Below are 19,190 nucleotides of genomic sequence, written 5' to 3' on the forward strand. Positions count from 1 at the left end.
TGGTGGCTCATGCCTGTAATTCCAGCTACTCAGGAGGCTGAGGCAGGAGAATCACTTGAACCCAGGAAGCGGAGGTTGCAGTGAGCCGAGATCATGCCATTGTACTCCAGCTTGGGCAATAAGAGTGAAACTCCATCTCAAAAAAAAAAAAAAAAAAAAATTTGTTTGAATATCTATTTTGTAGTTTTCAGAGTATAAGTTTTATTTTCTATACAGAAGATCATGTCATCTGCAAATAGAGATGCTCTTACTTCTGTTCCAATCTTTACTCTAGTGTCTTTTATTTCTTTTACTTCCCCAATTGCCAGTACAATGTTAAACAGAAGTGGGGATCTTTGTCTGGTCCCTGATCTTAGAGGGAAAACATCCAGTCTTTTACCATTAAGTATGATGTTGGCTGTGGGTTTTTCCTAGATATCAGGGTGAGGAAATTCCTCTTTATTCCTAGTTTGTAGAGTGTGTGTGTTTTTAAAAATCATAAAAGGGTATTGGCTTTTGTCAAATGCCTTATCTCTATTGAGATGATTGTGTGATTTTTGTTTTTTATTCTGTTGATATGATACATCACATTAATTGACTTTTGATGGTAAGCCAACCTTGCATTCCTGGGATAAATCCCACTCAGTCATGTTATATAATTCATTTTAGATGTTACTGGATTTGGTTTGCTAGTACTTTGTTGAGGATTTTTACACCCATATTCTTATGAGATATACTTTCTCTGGTTTCAGTATCTGGGTAATACTGGCCTCATAAAATGAGCTGGGGACTTGGCTGTATTCCTTAATTATAGCAGAAGACACTGGGTAAACTCAGAGCTGATAATAGGAGTCTTCCTGAACCAGTTGAGCTTCTGAATGGCAGAGAAGGCCTGGCTATTCAAAGGGAGCCAAATTTTTTAAAAATTGTCTTCTTCTGGGGTAACAGAGGAAGAAACTCTTGAGCAAAAAAACCTTAAAAACTACCCTTGCCCCATTCACTTTTTTCTCAGGAAAATACCAGTGACAGCTATTCCAGAAAAATCTATTACATCCTCTCCAAAATATAAATTAGATATAACATGCCTAAGATAGTAGGCTGAGGTGGGCAGATCACGAGGTCAGGAGATTGAGACCATCCTGGCTAACACGGGGAAACCCTGTCCTTACTAAAAATACAAAAAATTATCCAGGTGTGGTGGCATGTGCCTGTAGTCCCACCTACTCAGGAGGCTGAGGCAGGAGAATCACTTGAACCCAGGAGGCAGAGGTTGCAGTGAGCCAAGATTGCGCCACTGCACTCCAGCCTGGCGACAGAGCAAGACTCTGTCTCAAAATAAATAAATAAATAAATAAATAAATACCCACAAAAAGCAAAGTTTTAAAAGTGTGTCAAAATTCCCCATGTACAAAAAAACTCACTAAAAAAGTCAGAGAAGATGAAAATTATCACCCAACATTGCAGTCTGATTTTTAAAAAAGTATGATGTAATTGCAGCTCTAAAACAAGACCACAAGCAAAAATATGTGATCTCAGGAAAGAAGAGAAAGTAATAGATAGACCATAGGTGGGAGTTAGTAGAATTCAAGACTGAAAGAGAAAATAGGCTAAATCACATCAGAAATGAAGAATAAACTAGCTAGGTGCAGTGGCATGTGCCTATAGTCCCAGCTACTTGGGAGACTGAGTCTGGAGGATTGCTTGAGTCCAGGAGTTCAAGGTTGAGGCCAGCCTGGACAACACAGTGAGATCCCATCTCTAATCAATAAATAAATCAACTACAAGGTGCATAAGATCTGACAAATGCCACAGAAAGTATAGTATGGAACAAAGAATACAGAAATTAATGAACAGAACAAAATTTAACAAAGAAAGGTATGAAAATCATTTGAAGAAGAAATGAAAAGAGAGATCCAATATGTAAAAGGCAGAGCACCTAAAGACGAAATCCAAATTAAGAGGATATATCTAAAACTATGGTTTTAGCTGTATATCATATATATATATAAACTACAGTTTTAATACTCAAGACGAATTTCATAAAATAAAGTATAAATATAAATCATGAAAAGTAAAACCATATTACAGGTGAAAATGACCCAAAATAGTACCAAAACATTACCTAATAAAATTATTTGACTAAAACTCATGGGGAATCAAGATAAAAATATAAAGTCACCTATAAGAAAAAGGAAATTCAGTTGTCATCAGACTTCTCCAGTGCTAAATTCAGTACCCCAAACAGTGGGGTAAATCTTCCAATATACTTGTGAAAAAAACAAACGAAGGAGTCAAAACATTTTTATATCCAGCCAAGCTGTCATTCGAGTACAAAGGATATAAGGAGTTTCATATCCTTTGATATGACACAACTTAGGGAATACTGTTGATATGCGCTCTTTGAGAAGAAACTACTAGAAGACATATTCCAGCCACAAAAGAGACAATAGTGAAAGTTTCAGCAAAAGAATAGTAATGATGCTGAACATATTTAAATGCAAATCTAAATAAAATAGAGTGGAATTATGGTAGCCAGCATCCTGGATAGCCCCAAAGGTACCCAGTATATGGTATTCACAACACTGTGTATCTGCCTCCTATACTGAATAGGATTAACTTGTATACCAATAAGGTACTGTGGAAATGATAGGTATGAGATAGATTATAAAAGATACTGTGGCTTCCACCTTATGCTCTGGAGAAAGCCAGTTGACATGTCAAAGGGACACTTAAGAAGCCCCATGGAGAGGTCCAGATGGTGAGAAACTGAGGTCTATTGCCAATAGCCACATGAGAGCCATGTTGGAAGGTGATCCTCTAGTCCCAGTTGATAGCAGCCCTGGCCAAGAGTGTGACTGCAACCTCAAGAGACCCCGAGCCAGAACTTCCCAGGTAAGCCACTCCTGAACTCCTGATCCACAAAAAATGGTGTTAAGATAATAAATATTTATTGCTATTTTAGGGTAATATGTTTTACAGCAATAGATAACTAATATAGAAATGAAGATTAGAGAATAGAAAATAGACTAGCTCTAGCTTACTGATTGCCTCAATTGTGGTAACTGAGAGATAAAGGGTGTCATTTCAAGCTGAAAATCAAGGGGAAGAAATTTAGAAATGTTTAAGAGTACCGCCTGTAATCCCAGCACTTTGGGAGGCCGAGGCGGGCGGATCACAAGGTCAGGAGATCGAGACCACGGTGAAACCCCGTCTCTACTAAAAATACAAAAAATTAGCCGGGCGCGGTTGTGGGCGCCTGTAGTCCCAGCTACTCGGGAGGCTGAGGCAGGAGAATGGCGTGAACCCGGGAGGCGGAGCTTGCAGTGAGCCGAGATCGCGCCACTGCACTCCAGCCTGGGCGACAGAGCGAGACTCCGTCTCAAAAAAAAAAAAAAAAAAAAAAAGAGTACAGCCAGGGCAGGAGGATTGCTTGAGGCCAGGAGTTTGAGGCCAGACTAAGCAGAAGAATGACCTTGTCTAAAAAAAACAAAACAAAACAAAACAAAAAAAAATGTGAATACAAATGTAAGTCAAACAGGGCAAAATGTCAACTAAATTTCAACATACAAACAAAAAGTAGGAAATTTAAATTTAAAATGACAGCACTTAGCAGGAAAAATTCAAATTCCTATAACTAAATCTAACAATATATGTAATGTACAATGTCTTTTTGTTTGTTTTTGAGACAGAGTCTCACTCTGTCACCCAGGATGGAGTGCAGTGACACAATCTCGGCTCACTGCAACTTCCGCCTCCTGGGTTCAAGTAATTCTCCTGTCTCAGACTCCCGCGTAGCTGGGACTACAGGTGCCAGCCACCATGCCAAGCTAATTTTTGTATTTTTAATAGAGACGGGGTTTCACCATATTGTTCAGGTTGGTCTCGAACTCCTGACCTCAGGGGATCCACCTGCCTCAGCCTCCCAACGTGCCGGGATTACAGGTGTGAGCCACTGTGCCCGGCCTGTACAATGTTTTTATATTAATTACTACAAATAATTAAAGAAGACCTAAACAAATGAAATAATTTATCATATTCTTGGGATGAAAGGCTGATAATTTTCAAGGTGTCAGTTTCCCCCCAATATAGTGGTATAGGAAGCTTAAAAGTAAAAGGATAGCAAAAGATATACCATGCAAATCATAATCAAAATAATGTTCAGGTGGCTCTAATATCAGATACAGTAGATTTCAGAGCAAATAGCATGGAAGAAAGGATGGTCTTTCAATATACAGGGTGCCAGGTCAACTGAATTTATATGAGGAAAACAAATCATGATTTCCCCTCATGACATACACAAAAATCATTTCCAGGTTTATATACCTACATGTGATAGATAAATATAGATGAAAATACAGAATATCTTCATACTTTGGGGATAAGCAAAGATTTGAATAAGATAAAGAGAGTATACACCATAAGAGAAAAATGATAATGATCAGACATTTTAAAAAGCAATTTCTGTTCATCAGAAAAGAGTGAGTGGGCTGGTCACGGTGGCTCATGCCTGTAATCCCAGCACTTTGGAAGGCTGAGGTGGGCAGATCACCTGAGGTCAGGAGTTCGAGACCAGCCTGACCAACATGGAGAAACCCTGTCTCTACTAAAAATACAAAATTAGCCAGATGTGGTGGCACATGCCTGTAATCCCAGCTACTCAGGAGGCTGAGGCAGGAGAATCACTTGAACCCGGGAGGCGGAGGTTGTGGTGAGCCAAGATCACACCATTGCACTCCAGCCTGGGCAACAAGAGTGAAACTCCATCTCAAAAAAAAAAAAAAAAAAAAAAGAGAAGACAGTGAGTGAAAATGCAAACCTTGGGCTAAGAGATGATATATACAATACACAAAGCTGACAAGGGACTCACATTCAGATTATACGAAGAACTCTGAAGGATTAACAATGAAAGACAAGTTCCCCAACAGCTAGGCTAAGAACTTGAACTGGCACTTCCCAAAGGAAGATACCCAAATGGACAATGCACATGAAAACAAAAGCACTCAACTTCCTTAGTCGTCAGTTAGGAAAACCACAATGCAATATCACTACATATCCACCATATTGGCAAACATTTTACAGTCTGACAATGCCATGTGTTAACAAGAAGATGGATCAATTGGAATTTGCATAAACTGTTGATGGGAACTTTTAACTGGTGCAGCCATTTGGGAAAACTGACAGTATCTGCTTAAGGAGATTCACATACTCTTACTAATTCCTCTCCTTGAAATAACCCAATAGAAATGCATACATGTAAACACAAAATGACAAGTGCAAGAATGCTCTCATCATGATTATTCATGAGAATAATGTCTTGTCTGTATATATGATAAACTTCAATAAAAAGCCTAGTTAGGAAGAAATACAGCATATTACAAAGCAAATACAAACCAAAAAATAAGCAGAGGCCATGATCTTGAGCATGCTAAAGGCTGCAATTCATAATAAGCATATAACAATCATTAATATCTGTATATCAACTAACAAAACAACAACAACTTTCATAAAGCAAAAGTTACAGGTTATATAAGAAATAAAATTTCGGCCGGGTGGGGTGGCTAATTCCAGCACTTTGGGAAGCCAAGGTGGGCGGATCACAAGGTCAGGAGTTCGAGACCAGCTTGGCCAATATGGTGAAACCACCTCTCTACTAAAAATACAAAAAAAAATTAGCCGGGCATGGTAGCACACGCCTGTAGTCCCAGCTACTCAGGAGGCTGAGGCAGGAGAATTGCTTGAACCCAGAGGTTGCGGTGAGCCGAGATCACATCACTGCACTCCAGCCTGGGCAACAGAGGGAGACTCTGTCTCAAAAAAATAAATAAATAAGGGCCGGGCACAGTGGCTCAAGCCTGTAATCCCAGCACTTTGGGAGGCTGAGATGGGCAGATCACAAGGTCAGGAGATTGAGACCATCCTGGCTAACATGGTGAAACCCCGTCTCTACTAAAAAATACAAAAGGCCGGGCGCGGTGGCTCAAGCCTGTAATCCCAGCACTTTGGGAGGCCGAGGCGGGCGGATCACAAGGTCAGGAGATCGAGACCACAGTGAAACCCCGTCTCTACTAAAAATACAAAAAATTAGCCGGGCGCGGTGGCGGGCGCCTGTAGTCCCAGCTACTCAGGAGGCTGAGGCAGGAGAATGGCGGGAATCCGGGAGGCGGAGCTTGCAGTGAGCCGAGATCGCGCCACTGCACTCCAGCCTGGGCAACAGCGTGAGACTCCGTCTCAAAAAAAAAAAAAATACAAAAAACTAGCCGGGCAAGGTGGTGGGCGTCTGTAGTCCCAGCTACTCGGGAGGCTGAGGTAGGAGAATGGCGTGAACCCGGGAGGCGGAGCTTGCAGTGAGCCGAGATCCAGCCACTGCACCCCAGCCTGGGTGGCAGAGCGAGACTCCGTCTCAAAAAAATAAATAAATAAATAAATAAATAAATAAAATAAAAATAAATAAAATAGAATACAATTTCATTAATACATCTCTCTCAATCCAAGACAAATCAAGTGCAAGGCAAAAAGTAAGTATAGACTGACCAGATGTTAGATCACAAATAAAAGTTCACTAAGTTCCAAAGTTTAAAAATAACACAATATAGCAAAACTGTAAATTATATTATTGGTGAAGTGGGGACCTACTTTACTGGAAGTGTTCGACATAATCAATACAGGCTGAGGTCCTCTTATGTCACAGGGATCAAGACTCCTCCACAACACTGAGGCCAAGACACTATACCACTGTATTAGTTTTCTACTGCCATGAGGTAGTGGCTTAAAATAATACAAATCTATTATCATATAGTTCAGTAGAAGTCTGAGTTGGGTCTTACTAGGCTAAAATCAAGGTGTTGGTAGGGCTGTGTTCCTTTCTGGAAGCTCCAGGGGAGAGTTCGTTTTCTTATGTTTTCCAGCTTCTAGAGGCCACCAACATTCCTTGGCTCAAGGCCCACTTCCTCTCTGTAGCCAGCAATGTGGCATCTCTCTGACCATTCTTCTGCGGTCACACCTCCCTCTGACTTTAAACTCAGCCAGGAAAGGTTCACTGACTTTAAGGACCTGTGTCATTATATTGGTCCAACAAGTTAATCGCCCCCATTTCAAGGTTCTTAACTTAATCCCCTTTGCAAAGTCATTTTTGCCATATAAAGTACCATAGTCCTAGTTTCCAGGGATTAGGAAGTAAACATTGGTTGCAGGGCCATCATTCTGCCTACCTTGACCACTTTTATGGCTTCTATCTTAAACTTCCTTCTGAGAGATACTCGGTGAAGGAAATAATGTATACAGTGGTCCATTTCCAAGACAAAGTGCCTAGAATCAGTGTAGGTAAGCAAACTACAGAAGAAACAGGATATACTAGGCCCCTGCTTGAATACATGATGCCTACTTGTCAGCCTCCCGCTTTCTCCCTTTCCCCCACTTAGTTGCCTTCACCCAAACCAAAGTTTAGTCTAAGACGAAAGTTTGCTAGCCTGCAAAATAGCTCGTTTTGTCTGCTCTTATCAGCCTGCCCAGCTACTTAGGTCATAAGTCAAATACCTGAAGAGCCCCTGAACTAGCTAGGGTTGCAATGCATTGTGGGCTGCAACCAAATGCAGCAAGACAAGCCTAAAAAAAAAACACACCTGGCCGGGTGCAGTGGCTCATGACTGTAATCCCAGCACTTTGGCAGGCTGAGGTGGGTGGATCACGAAGTCAAGAGATCGAGAACATCCTGGCCAACATGGTGAAACCCCATCTCTACTAAAAATACAAAACTTAGCTGGGCGTGGTGGCACGTGCCTGTAGGCCCAGCTACTCGGGAGGCTGAGGCAGGAGAATCGCTTGAACCTGGGAGACAGAGGTTGCAGTGAGCCGAGATTGCACCAAAACAAAAAACAAAACACCTGAAGCCCCTACCCAACAATCAATAGGCAATGCCCGGGAAGATTGTGACCCCATAGTACTCAGCCTATGAGGAACCAGGGGAGGAACCTGTGCACTAGGGGATAAATTGCTTGTTGAAACTGTTGGGTGTGCCTATGAGACACCGATCTTGCAAGACCATCATTAAAAGTCTCACTTTCGCTGTTCTCCGGGTCTCTGAGTCCATTCTTTGGGACAGGTAAGTTTATTTCTCACACCCAAGAAATCATCTTTCACTACCCCAACGTTCTCTCTCCAAAAACTGACTTGAATCCAACCAGAATAAGTGTCAATCCAACCTTGTATTTACATTTGTCTACTATAAGAAGCCCCGAATTTCTAGTCAACTGTCTTTTCAGACACTGTACTCCATCAAGTCCCATTTGTCCCCTTTTCTCATTCTTCCCAATTCTCAACACTTTTCCTGTATGCCTTCATAATGGAATTCATAATTCATTAACAACCAACCCCTCTTTTATCTTCAGCCACTTCCGTGAACACGTCCTAACATTCTGAGTCTAACAGAAACCAGGCTCTATCTAGAGGACTTTGCAGCCCTCTCAACATTTCCCCGGCTACAGCCTCTTACCAGTGGGTCTGAAAATGGAACAGATGGCCGGCCTCCCTGTTGTTCATTACCTTCAGACCCTTCTCCCTCCTCCACAAACTCTAGTTTTGAATTTCCTGCCATGAGATTATATATAACTCACCACATGTCACTTTTGTTGACCTCTACCAAACACAGGCTCCTCTCTGCAGCGCGATTATCCTTTTCTATTTTTTAAATTCTTGCATTTTTAACTACACCCACACAGATGAGCCTTGTTTACTTATCCTTGCCTGGACTTTTCCCCTCTCATGGCTCATTTCCAACATGTTGATGGGTTGTTTTCCCCAGCCCTCTTCCCCCACCTGCTGCTCCATTTCTCGGCCCCAATTTTTTTTTTTTTTTTGAGACGGAGTCTCGCTCTGTCGCCCAGGCAGGAGTGCAGTGGCACAATCTCGGCTCACTGCAAGCTCCGCCTGCTGGGTTCACGCCATTCTCTTGCCTCAGCCTCCGGAGTAGCTGGGACTACAGGCGCCCGCGCCTGCGCCCGGCTAATTTTTTCTATTTTTAGTAGAGACGGGGTTTCACCATGGTCTCGATCTCCTGACCTTGTGATCCGCCCGCCTCGGCCTCCCAAAGTGCTGGGATTACCGGCGTGAGCCACCGCGCCCGGCCTCTCTGCCCTAATTTACTGAGAAACTCTTGAACTATGTTGTCTACACTGTCTCCCATTCTTCTCCCCTCCTTCTAGGTTGCCCTCACTCCAATCCAGCTACCGGCCAGCACAAAAACTGCTCCCTACACATTCACGAAGGACTATGTCACTCATTGCAAGGCTCAATTCTTTGTTTTTGGCCCCATAGCGGCTATCACCACCTTTACGAACGTAGTCACGCACAACGCGACGCAGTCATATGTATCACGTACATACAGTCACATTTAAATAGTCCATTAGGGTCACACACAGCGCCCGTCATCGTCGTGTGCGCGTACACGCGTGCGTACACACACACACACACACACACACACGAGAAGCTCCCGTCGCGGCCCCGCTCCTGCATCAATTTCGCTCTCGCATCCACAGCTCCCATCGCGATCGCTCGCCCCCACGCTCCCTGGCCGGCAAAGTCACCAACTCCAAAGACGTTAGCACCTCACTCCCCTCAGCCCCGGCCTCGGGCCCTGCGGAGTCATTCGGCTTCTGTGTGTCAGAGTCACTCACCCGGCCCTAGGGTCCCTTGATGGTGGAAGGTTCCGCGATCTCCCTATCATCCCTAAAGGCACAGAGCGCTGACAGGAAGTTGCCCGGGGAACGGTGCACTCTGGGAAATGTAGTTCAGAGCCTGGGCCGCCTTTAATTGACTGGGACACCGTGGTCACCATTAACGGACCCTGGATTTGAGACCCATCCCCTCGCTGGGCAAAGACATCGCCCACACACCGCTCACATCTGCGGCCGAGAACTTCCAGAATCCCAGCCCGCGTTTAGGAAGCTTCAGCGGAGGCCTGCAGGCTGCCCTACCTCTGCAAACGGCGCCCAGCCCTGGGAACAGGACAGTAAGCCCAGGCCATCTTAGGCTGGAAGTAACCTTGGCCCCGAGGGCCTCTGGGAAATGTAGTCTAGAGCCTGGAACACTGCAGAAATGCCCCCAGGGGATGGTGCGGTTATTTTCAGCAGGAGCTCGCTGCGTGGGCCTCTGACCCATGTGGTGTGGCGGGAAAGTCCTACAAGACTGTGCCAAGCAAGTGGCTTGTCTGTCCCGTCTCTGCCCGAGCCTCGGCCCAGCTGGGTGGACACCTCTTATCCTACAAGTACCAGCCTGGGATAGAACGAAGGAGAAACGGTCCATGGGACACAGCTACGTGCCCAGCCCTACAGGGGTACCCTGCCTGGAAATCCATGAGAACCCCTCCTAATACCTTATTCCCATCCTCCAATCGCCCTTAAAGTGTTTGGTTTCAATTAATGTTTATAGTCACATTAGTATTGTTTTATAAATTCTATTCATGCCATTCTTTTTGCTGAAGTACACATTTGCCATGTTTTATTTGCTTCTCTTTTAGATGTACATCATTTAGATCTACATCTAAACTTTCTGACAGAGGAGTAATTTTTTTCAGTACTTTCAAACTCATCAGATAATTAAAAGTTTTCTTCTTTGTTTTTATTGTGAAACAGAAAATACTTGAAGTGCATAAAATGTCTAAGGTCAGTATAACTCCACACAAGTGTTGGTATCTCAAGAACAAATGCCCATTCTATGTGATCATTTCTTTTTCTTTCTTTCTTTTATTTATTTATTTATTTTTATTTTTTTTATTTTTTTGAGACGGAGTCTCGCTCTGTCGCCCAGGCTGGAGTGCAGTGGCCGGATCTCAGCTCACTGCAAGTTCCGCCTCCCGGGTTCACGCCATTTTCCTGCCTCAGCCTCCCCAGTAGCTGGGACTACAGGCGCCTGCCACCTCACGCAGCTACTTTTTTGTATTTTTTAGTAGAGACAGGGTTTCACTGGATTAGCCAGGATGGTCTCGATCTCCTGACCTCGTGATCCACCCGTCTCGGCCTCCCAAAGTGCTGGGATTACAGGCTTGAGCCACCGCGCCCAGCAAAAGATGTATAGTTTTCAACAACAACATCAAATTACAAGACACATGAAAAGGCAAGAAAACTCATGACACTCTCAAGACATAAAAGCAAAAAGCAAAAACAAACAAACAGAGGTAGACTCAGATGGGATTTCCCCAGGCGTCTGAGGCTGCAGTGAACTGTGATTGCACCACTGCACTCTAGCCTGGGCAACAAAGCAAGACCCTATCTCAAAAGTTAAAAGAAAAGAAAATGAAAAGATATGATGTAGATGTTGGAACTATCTAAAAAGGAATTTAAAATAACTATTATTAATATTTTCAAAGCTTTACCATGATGTTTTTCAACCAGAGGTGATTTTGTTCTCCAGGAGATATATGGCAGAGTATGGAGAAATTTTTGGTAGTCATAACTGGAGAGGTGCAATTTGCATTTAGAGGACAGAGGTCAGGGATGCTACTAAATACACTACAAGCACAGGATAGCTTGCCACAACAAAGAATTATCCAGTCCCAAATCATGGTCCAAGGTTGAGATGCCCTAAGTAATCAAGACAGTGTGTTTTGGTGAAGGATAGAAAGATAGATTAGTGGAAGCAACAGGCTGGGTGTGGTGGCTCACGCATGTAATCCCAGCACTGTGGGATTAGTTCACCATTTGTGGACAGTAAATACTTACATAGACTCTGTGTTTTAATTGCATTTCCTTAGATTCTGTATTAGTCTATTTGGCACTCATTCATCAAGAGGCCAATTATATTAACTATATTTTCTTATTTTCTGTATTCTTGATGCTCTGGCATTTGGTGACCTTACAAAAAAACAGGGAGAGGCTGCTCCTCTTGGGCTAATTCCTTTTTTTTTTTTTTTTTTTTTTTTTTTTGAGACGGAGTCTCGCTCTGCCGCCCAGGCTGGAGTGCAGTGGCCGGATCTCAGCTCACTGCAAGCTCCGCCTCCCGGGTCCAGGCCATTCTCCTGCCTCAGCCTCCCGAGTAGTTGGGACTACAGGCACCCGCCACCGCGCCCGGCTAGTTTTTTGTATTTTTTAGTAGAGACGGGGTTTCACCGTGTTAGCCAGGATGGTCTCGATCTCCTGACCTCGTGATCCGCCTGTCTCGGCCTCCCAAAGTGCTGGGATTACAGGCTTGAGCCACCGCGCCCGGCCCTCTTGGGCTAATTCCTAAAGATAATCACAATTTTCCAGTGATCACAGCTTACATATGCAAACCAACCAATCCTGAGTCTATACCTCTCTGATACTGTGATGTAATAAGAAATATATATTTTGGTCTTCATCCATATCCATGGTTCTTGGCTCATGCATCCTAAAGCCCTTGTAGTTTCCTAAACAGAGTATTTTCTGTTAAAACACTTGTTCTTGGCCGGACGCGGTGGCTCAAGCCTGTAATCCCAGCACTTTGGGAGGCTGAGACGGGCGGATCACGAGGTCAGGAGTTCGAGACCATCCTGGCTAACACGGTGAAACCCCGTCTCTACTAAAAAATACAAAAAACTAGCCGGGCGAGGTGGCGGGCGCCTGTAGTCCCGGCTACTCGGGTGGCTGAGGCAGGAGAATGGCGTAAAAACCCGGGAGGCAGAGCTTGCAGTGAGCTGAGATCCGGCCACTGCACTCCAGCCTGGGCGACACAGTGAGACTCCGTCTCAAAAAAAAAAAAAAAAAAAAAAAAAAAACACTTGTTCTTAGCCGAGTTCAGTGGCTCACACCTGTAATCCCAGCACTTTGAGAGGCCAAGGCGAGCAGATCACGAGGTCAGGAGTTCGAGACCAGCCTGGCCAACATGGTGAAACCCTGTCTCTACTAAAAATACAAAAATTAGCTGGGTGTGGTGACGCACATCTGTAATCCCAGCTACTCAGGAGGCTGAGGCAGAATTGCTTGAACCTTGGAGGCAGTGGTAGAAGTGAGCTGAGATTGCACCGCTGCACTCCAGCCTGGGCAACAGAGTAAGACTCTGTCTTGGGAAGAAACAAAACAAAAGAAAAACACTTCTTCTTTTGTCCTTGGTTATGTTCTGAATGTGTCCCCAAAATTAATATATTGAAACTTAATTGCCAATATGTTAGATTAAGAAGTGGAGCCCTTCACGCCTGTAATCCCAGCACTTTGGGAGGCCAAGGTGGGCGGATCACCTGAGGTCAGGAGTTTGAGACCAGCCTGGCCAACATGGTGAAACCCCGTCTCTACTAAAAATACAAAAATTAGCCAGGCTTGGTGGCATGTGCCTGTAATCCCAGCTACTCTGGTGACTGAGACAGGGGAATCACTTGAACCGGGGAGGGGACGTTGCAGTGAGCCAAGATCACGCCATTGTACTCCAGCCTGGGCGACAGAGAGAGACTCTGTCTCAAAAAAAAAAAAGAAGTGGAGTCCTTAGGAGGTGATTAGATTATGAGGGAAGAGCCTACATAGATGGAATTCGTGCTTTAAAAAAAAGGATTGAGGAGGCCAGGCGAGGTGGCTCACGCCTGTAATCCCAGCACTTTGGAAGGCCAAGAAGGGCACATCACAAGGTCAGGAGATGGAGACCATCCTGGCTAACACAGTGAAACCCTGTCTCTACTAAAAATACAAAAACTTAGCCGGGCGTGGTGGCGGGCGCCTGTAGTCCCAGCTACTCAGGAGGCTGAGGCAGGAGAATGGCGTGAACCCGAGAGGCAGAGCTTGCAGTGAGCCGAGATTGCGCCACTGCACTCCAGTCTGGACGACAGAGCCAGATTCCGTCTCAAAAAAAAAAAAAAAAAAAAAAAAAAAAACGGATTGAGGGAATGAGTCCAGCCCTTCAGTACCTTCTGACAAGTGGGGACACAGCATTCCTCCCCTCTGGAGGATGCAGCAACAAGGTCCTACCTTGGAAGCAGAGATCAGACCTAGCAGACACCAATCCTGCTGGCATCTCGAACTTCCCAACCTCCAGAACTGTGGGAAATAATTTTCCGTTATTTACAAATTACTTAGTCTCAGGTATTTTGCTATAGAAGTACTAAGGGACTAAGACACTTCAGTTCCTGAAATAGCACCAGAGTAATAAATGTGAAAGATGTCTTTATTGTTCATAACCAATCCCTTTCAACCACAAGGGAGTTAATGAGGTGATGTTGGGAAAGCCCCTACATAACCACAGGATAGGGCAACCAAACATGTGATGAGAAGGTTGGAAAGTTCTGCCCTACCCGGTGACTTCTGGGGAAAGGAAAAGGGTTGAAGGTTGAACTCATCACCAATCGCTGCTGATTTAGTTAATCATGCCTACGTAATGAAGCCTCCATAAAAACACAAAGGGCTCTGTTCAAACAGCTTATTTCCCAGACCTCCCACAGGCATTTAATTTTTTCTGTTCTTTAGGAGACATTGGTGGGGTAAACATACAAAAATGTGATTGCCTCATTCAACCAAGAGTCTTAGCCACAATTAAAAGATATTCAGACGGAGCTGCACAGGAATGTGATGTTGGAGAACTAGAGCAACAGAGCCACATTAGGTATAGATCGCTTCCCTGTATAGTCCAAATTTTGTTGTTTTTGTTTTTTGGGTCTTTGTTTGTTTTGTTTTAAGGAGTGGAGAGTTTAATAGGCAAGAAGGAAGGGAGAAGACAGTAGGAAGAAGTTCCCCCATACAGAGATGGGGTGTGGGGGTGGGAGGGGCTGCAAATCTCAGTTCACAGCAACCTCTGTCTCCCAGGTTCAAGCCATTCTCCTGCGTCAGCCTCCCTAGCAGCTGGGATTACAGGCACACACCACCATGTCTGGCTAATTTTGTATTTTTAGTAGAGATGGGATTTCGTCATATTAGCCAGGCTGGTCTTGAACTCCTGGCCTCAAGTGATCCACCCGCCTCGGTTTCCCAAAGTGCTGGGATTACAGGAATGAGCCACTGCACTCATGCTTTTCTTTCTTTCTTTCTTTCTTTCTTTCTTTCTTTCTTTCTTTCTTTCTTTCTTTCTTTCTTTCTTTCTTTCTTTCTTTCTTTCTTTCTTTCCTTTCTTTCTTTCTTTCTTTCTTTTTCTTTTTCTTTTTTTTTTGTAGAGAGTATGCTGTTCAGGCTGGTCTCAAACTGCTGGGCTCAAGTGATCCTCCTGCCTCAGCCTTCCAAAGTGCTTGGGATCACTAGGCATGAACCACCATGCCCAGCCTTTCCTGCCATTGTTAAAAGCTTCAGGATTAGATTTTACGTCAGCATTTCCTGTTGTCATATACTTCCCGCCATCATATTTCAGCAACCTCTGCCACCTCCCAAAGTTTCTAGCTTAAAGAGTTATTGATTTCCTCCTAGTTCCCCTTTCTGTCAGTTTTTTAATTTTATATTTGTTTTCAAATAAGTCATCACATTGATTTTAAAAATTTAAACAAGATTATAGTGAAAAAAGGAAGTTTCCCTTTCACAATTTATCTTCCCCATATGCATAATGACGGGTTTTTTTTTAAAAACTACTTTGAGTACTCATACTGATTTTGTTTTCTAGTTCAAAAGAAATGTCTGAATGTTAAATGTTTACATAAAAATGCTATTTTATTATATCAATAATGGAGCTTCCCCCCTTTGAAATTGCTGCTCCAGGAAGATACAAACTTATCACAATTTAAAGAGAAAATGAGACTTGGAGGTTCAGATTCCTCCACAGTCACAGTATCAGCTACCCATGCAGTGACCCACATTTAGGTGATTACACACATTCACACACAGATCCATACACGATCTTGCCCCCAGCCTCCACACACTCCATATGACCTCCCCACCCGCAAAGGTGCACACATCTTGACCTCACCTTTCTCACACATGCACCAATCTTACTGGCACGCGGTTTCTTTCACTCAACTACCCAGACACCCCTCATCTCACCAGCACAAGCAGTCCCACCGCAGTCTTACACACACTCGAGCCTTCCTTTGCCCAGTCTCGCATGCGTGACTGGGATCGCAGATTTGTCCCCTTCCGACTCCCCATCCTGATTCGGTCTCAGACGCTCAGGTCCCATATTGGAGTGCACTCTCCCGGCTCCTCCACACGCTACGCAGCTGCCCGCCTCAAGAGCGTCTGCGTGCTTCCAGCATTAAGTGGAATTCCGAGCAGCCTCCGGGGCACAGTTAGTCTAGTCACTGCGGCCAGACTCCCGCCTCAGGACCCAGAGGACGCAGCCCACTTACTTTGGCTGGGCCCATCCAGTCTCCGGCGAGGCTTGGACTACGTTTCCCAGGAGACCTTGCGGTCCAGTATGTCTCCCGGGGAGGGGCGGAAGCCCGGGAGCCGCCCTCTGAGGCTGGGCGGGGTGAAAGAAAACTTGCTCCAGAGGAGTTAAACAGGCAAGAAGGACTTGGTTGAAGACTGTTGCAATAGTCAACTTCCAATACAACAGCAGCTGGAGATTTATAACTAACGGGCTGGGTGAAGGAATTAAAGCATGGTAAATTACTAAGAGGAACTCAAGTATCAAGGGTGGGGGGATTGTTGCTAAACTGGCTTAGCTGGATTCTTGCTGAAGTGGGGTTCGCAGGCTATGGAGGAGGTCTGGCCAAACAAAAAGGGCTCAGAGGAGCCTGACTAAAGCTTGGTCTAGGGAGTCCTTGTCAGGTGAGACTCCCGGAAGGCTCCGATGGGCAGCTCACCCCAAATATTTAGTTTTGTTGGTGCCAGATTCCGCGCCACAGGAATCGGGATGGCTGGGCTGTAGCTTTCGGCAACCTGTCGCTTTCTGGACTACACTTCCCAGAAGCCTCTAGGCTCAGGGCTCTCTCCCGCGATAACTAGATAGTCTCTTGAGGAGTGGGCGGGATCTTCCCGCGGGTTTGGGCTGGCGGCCTTGGGGCTTTGTGAGATAGCTGGGGTCGGCTTGTTTGGATTCTAGTGGAGTGGAGCTGACCCTACCCGAACACGCGTAAGTGAGGCTGCTCGGAGCCTGGGGCGAGAGGAACTCCCGACCTGTGTGGGCTGCGTAGGGAGCAGGCTAAGGAGCGATTGTGAAGAGTGTGTACGGTTGTGACTGGGGGTGTCTCTATGGTGGGCGTGTATCTGTGCGACCGTGTATGGAACTGTGAGGGCGGGGAGGACTTTTTGTTTCTGTTTGTGCGGGTGTCAGTGGAGTTTAATTGTGACCGGGTTGGACACTGTGTTTGCGAGTGTGAGGTTCCTGGACCGCGGTTGTGACTGTGTGTCCCCTTGGCGTGTGTGTGTGTTTGTTACCATTTGCGGAACTGTGTGTAGTATGCCTTGTGAGGTTTGTGGCTGCTTCCGTGTGTGTGTGCGCGCGCGCGTGTTGGTGATATTGTTGATGTAGGGTGCGTGTGACTTTGTTGTCATTGCGACCCCAAGGTGTATGTCGCTGGGATTTTGAGTGAGAGATGTCCACGGACTCTGCAGTTGTGTCCGTGTCTGCCCCCGTGGTGTGTGTGAGTGTGTGATTGTGTGACCATGTGCAGCCTGTTGTGTTTAGGTTTGGGGTGCCTGTGACGTTTATGTCCCCATGATGTGAGTGAGTGAGTTTGTGTGACTATGTGTCTATATAGCCAATGTAGGTATGGGGAGTCTCTGTCTTTGTGACTTCAGCCACTGGAGACCTCTGTGAGCTCAGAAACAGATTCTGCCCAGAACGGCATTGACCCTGCCCGGATTGAGCAGGATGTCCTAGACTTCTTTGACTTTACTCTGTAGGTGGTGGGCAGTAGGGTAGCCAAGATAACTTCTGACATAGTCAAACCGGATCTCTCTCAGAAGAACCTGATGTTTCCTGACTCCTTTCTCCTTCCTCAGCTCTGCCCTGCTTGGATAGAGACCTCCGGAGAGGAGTAAAGAATGACTGTTGAACATCCTCAAGGCACCTGCAAGGTAGCTTGTCCTTTCCTCTTGTTTCCTGAAATCCCTTTTTCTTTGTCAGGACATAGTTGCTTTCCTTCTCTTGAAAATTCTTGCTTATCAGATGACCTGATCCCTGGAATTTCCCTTTTGAGAAAATGTGGTGTCTTCAAACCCCACCTCCAACACCGGATTTTCTCTTACTAATTTGTCAGACAATTTTAATTTTTCTTTTTTTTTCCTCTCTCTTTCTTTTATTTATTTATTTTATTTTTTTTTTGAGACAGAATCTGGCTCTGTCGCCCAGGCTGGAATGCAGTGGTGCGATCTTGGCTCACTACAGCTTCCACCTCCCGGACTCAAGCAATTCTCTTGTCTCAGCCTCCCGAGTAGCTGGAATTACAGGCATATGCCACCAAGCCCGGCTAATTTTTCTATTTTTAGTAGAGACAGGGTTTCACCTTGTTGCCCAGGTTGGTCTTGCACTCCTGGGCACGATCTATCCGCCTGCCTGAGCCTCCCAAAGTGCTGGGATTACAGGTGTGAGCCACCGCACTCGGTTTTAATTTTTCTTTATGCTATCTTTTTAAAAAATGTGATTTCTTTCAGATTATAAAAGTAAAACATGATTGTTTTAAATAATTTCAAAAGGACAGAAATCCCTGATGTAGAAAATTTATATATGCACATAAAACATAATTGAATTCATGCAGCATTTGCCATTTTATATCCTACATTTTCACATAAAATTATTTTCCCACATAGTATATTTTGAAAATATTTTTAGAGATCCATAACATTTATTTGAATGCCAACAGCTTTTTTCTTCAAATTCGGTAAAGAAATGGGACCCACTTGTGCAGTTTAATAAGTAAAACACCCACTTGTTCAGCTTAACAAGTAAAATACAGGCCGGGCGTGGTGGCTCAAGCCTGTAATCCCAGCATTTTGGGAGGCCGAGACGGGCGGATCACGAGGTCAGGAGATCGAGACCATCCTGGCTAACACGGTGAAACCCCGTCTATACTAAAAAATACAAAAAACTAGCCGGGCGAGGTGGCGGGCGTCTGTAGTCCCAGCTACTGGGGAGGCTGAGGCAGGAGAATGGCGTAAACCCGGGAGGCGGAGCTTGCAGTGAGCCGAGATCCGGTCACTGCACTCCAGCCTGGGCGACAGAGCAAGACTCCGTCTCAAAAAAACCAAAAAACCAAAAAACAAGTAAAATACCAACTTGTGCAGTTTAACAAGTAATTATAAAGATCCATGTAAGGGGTACCCAGATCAATAACTAGAATACATCCATCACTGAAGAAGCCTCTACTCTACTCCTCCACAGTCACAAACAACACTGTGCTTCTGTGATGATAACCACTG

General features: G+C 44.8%; 4 protein-coding genes across 24 annotated transcripts in view; 3 read left to right on the forward strand and 1 right to left on the reverse strand.

Annotated features, from left to right (window-relative positions):
* ZNF790 (zinc finger protein 790) overlaps window positions 1-16,726 on the reverse strand; it is a 28,164-nt gene extending 11,438 nt beyond the window's left edge. For 4 of the 13 annotated variants that reach the window (XM_015123574.3, XM_015123579.3, XM_077976414.1 and 1 more), the window contains exon 1: window positions 9,648-9,713. The gene's annotated coding sequence lies outside the window, so the exon portion shown is untranslated. Of the gene's footprint in view, window positions 1-8,588; window positions 8,717-9,578; window positions 9,714-9,947; window positions 10,012-13,880; window positions 13,950-15,930; window positions 16,220-16,633 lie in introns of those variants that run through there. The other 9 variants (XM_015123578.3, XM_077976408.1, XM_077976413.1 and 6 more) reach the window with 7 other exon arrangements.
* ZNF875 (zinc finger protein 875) overlaps window positions 1-19,190 on the forward strand; it is a 406,705-nt gene that overhangs the window by 19,119 nt on the left and 368,396 nt on the right. The window lies entirely within an intron of this gene.
* Window positions 16,286-19,190, forward strand: part of ZNF345 (zinc finger protein 345) — a 31,963-nt gene continuing 29,058 nt past the window's right edge. For 4 of the 6 annotated variants that reach the window (XM_077975654.1, XM_077975655.1, XM_077975650.1 and 1 more), the window contains exons 1-2: window positions 16,810-16,902; window positions 17,775-17,849. The gene's annotated coding sequence lies outside the window, so the exon portion shown is untranslated. Of the gene's footprint in view, window positions 16,432-16,809; window positions 16,903-17,774; window positions 17,850-19,190 lie in introns of those variants that run through there. The other 2 variants (XM_077975652.1, XM_077975653.1) reach the window with 2 other exon arrangements.
* Window positions 16,317-19,190, forward strand: part of ZNF568 (zinc finger protein 568) — a 103,040-nt gene continuing 100,166 nt past the window's right edge. For 2 of the 4 annotated variants that reach the window (XM_077982516.1, XM_077982520.1), the window contains exons 1-2: window positions 16,317-16,431; window positions 17,775-17,849. The gene's annotated coding sequence lies outside the window, so the exon portion shown is untranslated. Of the gene's footprint in view, window positions 16,432-16,809; window positions 16,903-17,774; window positions 17,850-19,190 lie in introns of those variants that run through there. The other 2 variants (XM_077982515.1, XM_077982517.1) reach the window with 1 other exon arrangement.

The sequence above is a fragment of the Macaca mulatta genome, chromosome 19 (assembly GCF_049350105.2).
Source record: "Macaca mulatta isolate MMU2019108-1 chromosome 19, T2T-MMU8v2.0, whole genome shotgun sequence".
In the NCBI taxonomy this organism is placed as follows: Eukaryota; Metazoa; Chordata; class Mammalia; order Primates; family Cercopithecidae; genus Macaca; species Macaca mulatta.